Below are 5,588 nucleotides of genomic sequence, written 5' to 3' on the forward strand. Positions count from 1 at the left end.
GCACTGAATCACTTTAATTTTTTATGTTTTTATTTTGCTTTTTTAATGAAGCTAAAATGTAAACACTAACTTGTTAGGCCATGTGTATAACAAATGAATGATTTGAATACATGTCACAGATATGTTATATCTGTAAATCCTGTTTTTTTTATATTTTGACTATTACTCCTCTTTCTCCTGTTTGTTGTACTCAGACATCAAACTCAGTTACATGTTGCCTGGCTTAGTAAGGGTAATATCGCTCCCTTGTGGCTGTTTAACAAATTAGCCTATACCACTTTCCTCATGAAGACAAAAACTGACTTTTCTTGTAACGATTATCCATGACACCCATGGTCGCACACACACACACACACACACACACACACACACACACACACACACACACAGGTTAGACAGTGAATAACTTCCATGGCAGAAAATCCAATATGGCTGAAAAAGACATAAAATATACATTGAATTCGGCTTGGCCCAGGGTTCCAGTGCACATTGTTTGTTAAAAATGGATGAACAGATCAAAAGTTAATAAACACTCATGCCTGTTCAAATTTGACCTGTTGGTGGCGCTAGAGCTCTCCAGCTAGAGTTGCCTACACAGTATCACCACTTGAGCCCCAGTTACGGGTGGTCTGCTGTTAATTTATTAACTGCGAAATGAAGGCTAGCCTGATAATGTAATAACCTCCCGTTGATGCAATCAGTAAAACGTTTATTACATTAATGGGAAATGCACTTTATTACATTATCAGGTTGTAGTACATTGTGATTTTCAATGGACTCAAGAGCCATTTTTTATTACATTATCGGGGTTATTACATTATCGGGGATTTATTACATTCAGTTCTACAACGTGTTCAACTTCATGCGTTTCGCAATAAGGTTTTGCCGGTCATCTATCGTGATTTCGCACGCCTAATTGCTGTGACGACACGATCCATTAAAGTGTAACTGCGCCCTAAAATATGTTTTTTGAGCTGTTGATTGATTGAAATTACTCATAAGGGGTGAACTACACTATTACCAGGGTTAATATTGTTTACCGAGAAAAGTAACGTTTTATAGCCTACTTGACTCTGATTCCTCCTTCTGCTGTTTGTTGAATAATACTCAGACGTCAAGCTCAGAGTTAACCCTTATGTTGTCCTTGGGGTCAATTTGACCCCAAGCAGTGTTTAACATCATAAAATATATGGTTCACTTTTTTTGTTTTGCTTCAAGTTTCATGACTTTTCCTTATTTGAAGGGTACAACAGAGTAAACATGAAATTTGCACAAAAATATGTTTCCAATGTCCTGTAAAAAAAATAGTTACGTTGGTGGTATTGGGGTCAATTTGACCCCATTTTTATGAAACATGATGAAAATGAATATTTGACAAATTATGGATATTATTATTGTAATAGTATGAGAACATGTAGCTATTATCATTATTTCATATACAAGTACATATTACATATAAGTTATTTTGGCAGGTCTGAAAAAGTCCAAAAAGTCAGCCTTTGGGCTGTTGACACTGGATTGGCCATATTGCCAGTCAGGGTTCCAGGGTTCATAAAGGGGTGTGGGGGGGTGGGATTGTTTTGTAGGGCTTTTGATAGTGGTTATTACACTCTTGTTAAGTACCTACCACAAAAACAAATTGGGTAAAAAAAATAATTTTAATCATTTTTGAGAGTTTTTTGTAGCTGGGGTCAAATTGACCCCAAGGACAACGAACGTCGTAAGATTTTAGGACAACATGAGGGTTAAGAGTAGAGCCGCCTGGCAAGGGTAATAACACCCCCTTGTGGCTGTTGTTGCAAACTATGCCATTTTGCACATGAAGACAAAAAGCTGACTTTACTTGTAATGATTATTCATGACAATAACCATGGTGACTCACACACACACACACACACACAAATGTTAGGCAGTGAATAACTTCCATTATATTACATTGCATTATTATTGGACCTTTCAGATCAGTGACACAGGGTGTGTTTGTTTGTGTGAATGAGAGAGTGAACCTTTTTACAGCATATAGAGGCTTGCAGAACTTGCAGCTAAACCAGCAGCTAAAAGGTACAGTACTTTGGCATTATAACAAAATTACTTACAGTATAGGTTTACCTCTATTGACTAGAATCTTACTGGTAAATCTGAATGCTACTGAATACCATACCTCCTAAATAACCTCATGACACTGTATCAATCAAAGGAGCCTAACAATTTAAGCAGGATAGATATTGACAAAAGCTTTTTAGAAAGGATCAAACCATTATGCACTGTTTTGTCTGAACCTGGACGACTCCGTATCATCCAGGAAACCATGAATTCTCAGGCCTATCAACAAATTCTTGATCTGAACCTCATGATGCTACAATAAATGCACAACTTACTTACTTACTTCACATACTTTTGCAAATGTCATATTTTGAGTTTTTGTGAGCCTAGCCACTTTTGTTGAATAATAAAAATACAAAACTTTCTTTTGTTTCAGCAGTGGTTTGGATTTGCGATTGACGCTGTGTGCAAGCCCTGCATTCTTGCTTCCTGGATCCTGTAGGTGGATCTCAAAAAGTTAGAATATCATGGAGAAGCCAGGCAGAGAAATGAAAGGAAACTCCTGTTGGCATTTTGACTTAATTTAGCAGATTATAGAGCTCATCTCAGGTTGACAGTTTTATATAATACATTTTTTATTCTAATATTTCAAAATTCTAGATTTTTCATTTTCATTAGCTGTGGCATAATCATCGATGTTAAAATGATCAAGATTAAAACAAAAAAATGCTTGAAATATTTAATTTGATGTTTACTGAATCTAGATTATATAAACATTTTGGCAACAGAATATGCCACCTTACACATCACTGTATGTCCATTGTTACTTGTCTACTGCGTGTGTCTGAGTATACCTATTGTCTTATTATACATGGTGCATTATATATTGTAGTAATAAAAACCTGATTTTCTTCACGGAACCACATATCTCGCTGTTTAAGGGCACAAACAACAGTGTTTTATGGCATTACTGTTGCTGATTGGAGAACTATTTATTTGGGTGCAATTCCCATGCATCATAGTGTAGTCAGCACTCAAGGGCATAAAGACCTTCCGCAATCTGGCCTAGTCGACAGGATTACACGTGTTAAAGACAGAGATGTGTGTTCTGCAAATTTTTGTTTCAGTGTTTTTGTGTTTCGTTTTTACAGTGGTGGAGACAGGGCAGCAGCCTGGGGTTCCAGAGACCCAAACCTGCCCCTATAAAACTGGGTCTTCCCTTTGTGACGTTTTAGTGCTGCTCTCCCAGTGGCAGTTGTGGTGGTGAGACTTAAGTGAGTTAACTTCGGGAGAGGACTGCTGCTCAAGCCAGGTCTTGCGTATATGCCCGTTACTGAGCAGTTGGTGGCCTGAGACGACATCTACTTCAGAATCCCCTACAGCATTGCTGAGCTGGACATGGAGCTGTGTGATGATGAGGTGATATCCCGAATAGTGGGAACTTCTGTTTGTATGTTTAATTTGTTCCAGGTTCCTGTTCTAGTTGTTGAAATGCAGTACATCCGATCCACTGGGCCCACTATCTGTTCCTATCTATTCCGCCCAACTCTCAACCTCCTCACTCTGGGCTGCACGTTGTGACCTTTTAAGCAGGATGTTTGCCAATCCCTTTGTCCTGCCCCAGCCATCAAATTCATGTCTGGTGTCTGCAGTAAAAGTAGGGTGACTACTACCCGTTTTTTTTGTTGTTGGTCCATCACCAGGGTGTTGATGTAAAAGTGGAGGTAGATGGTAGTAGGTAAGTTCACTACATCCTGTGCACCCGCAATTGTTGATGAGCTGGAGGACTATATTATAAATTACTAAGCCGCACCTGCTTACATTATATCTTGGCAGCCTACTGCACGTCTCCAAATTCTCTCCACCTGTTGTGAAGAACGCACTGCAAAAAACTGCTTGTCTAATACAATCTAACCAAGTGTTTTAATCTTATATCAAGGTAAAAAATCTAGTTTGTATTGTTTTCAGTGCAAAGACACTTACCTAGTGCTCTCTTTTAATATAATTTGACTTAATTTAAGAAAAGTTTGTCTTATTTTAAGTCAATTCTTCCTGAAAACAAGCAAAATTATCTGCCAGTGCAGTAAGTAAATTTGTCATAAAACAAGCAAATTTATCTTTTGAGAGAGCGCTAGGTAAGTATTTTCATACTTAAAACAATACCAAATATATTATTTACCTTAATATAAGATAATTACACTTGGTTAGATTTCATTTTTTTGCAGTGCGTACTTGCTGGTGGTGGCGTGGGCTGGTGCCTCTTATTTTAAGCTTCTGTTTGAGCCAGCCCTGTAATATTCAGGCAGGCAACCTCATGCTCTATGTTTGTTAGTCACATTGCCTCCCAGTGGCTGTTAGTATCCTAATTCCCTGCTTGGGTTGCCGTCAGCTGTGTGGAGCTGTGGCTATGGGCTCTTTCTGTCTTTAACTCACCATGGATAATTGCACTTCCACTAACTTGGAACTTGTCTCTGGCCATTTAATGCTGGTTTTATTTCAAGCTGGGTTAATAATGTGTCTAAGTCAGTTTTACCTGCACTTTAGTGCTGGACAGGAGCTGTTGGGCAAAAGCAGGTGGCAGGCTGGAGTCCTGTCACTGTACTCTTTAGTTGCTGTCCAAGTATGTCTTCTTGTGTGTTGTCTTCACGTGTGGTGTGCTGTGCTGTGCCTGGACCCTCCACTTTTTCAGCCATTTGCTGCCATGGGAAGCCCCAGCCCTGCTCCTGGCCCCATGCCGATAGTAGTGGCCCTCTGGGCCAAAAAGGGCCTCTTGTGCAGCCCCTCATGAGCACAGCCCCCTGGTTCCTGTGTGTATGTGTCCCGTTGTTGTTGTTGTTTTGGGCTTGTGTTATTGAGTGCCAATAAAATACAATCTTTATTTTAGATTTTAAAGATGTCTCTGGTCTACTGTGTGCATGGGTTTTCTTATTTCTTTTTTTTTAAGATTATTTTTTTGGGCTTTTTATGCCTTTAATTGGATAGGACAGTGGAGAGAATGACAGGAAGTGAGTGGGAGAGAGAGTCGGGGTGGGATCCGGAAAGGACCCCTCGGGGCGGGAATCGAACCCGGGTCGCCGGCGTACGATGCAGGTGCCCCAGCCAGTTGCGCCACTGCCGGGGCCTGTGTGCATGGGTTTTAACAGAAAAAAGGTGTGACATTTGAACTAGTTCCTGTGTGTGTGTATAGACTTGTGTTCAGCACTTCACTAAGTGAAGTCTGTGCATCGAAATATATTTGCCATTTCCTGGTAAGAGTCATACTATACATTGCTGTGCTGTATGTCTAGATTTTTACAGTGCGTGTGTGTGGGTGGGTGAGTGTGCAAGTGGCACCAGACCACCCCTCTTCTGCTTCACTTGACTGAACTCCGTCAGAACTGTCAGTTGATTTTATGCAAAGAGTGTTCTAAATGTAAAAGTAAGAAATGAGACTCTTTATGAAACCACCTTTAGCCTGATGGGAATTAGTTCACCCTGTTTACATGATAATTGCATAAGATCACACACGTTCACACGTCAAGGATGTCACTGTTGATTGTCGAAGC

This window comes from Sardina pilchardus, chromosome 11, assembly GCF_963854185.1.
Source record: "Sardina pilchardus chromosome 11, fSarPil1.1, whole genome shotgun sequence".
NCBI classification, from domain to species: domain Eukaryota; kingdom Metazoa; phylum Chordata; class Actinopteri; order Clupeiformes; family Clupeidae; genus Sardina; species Sardina pilchardus.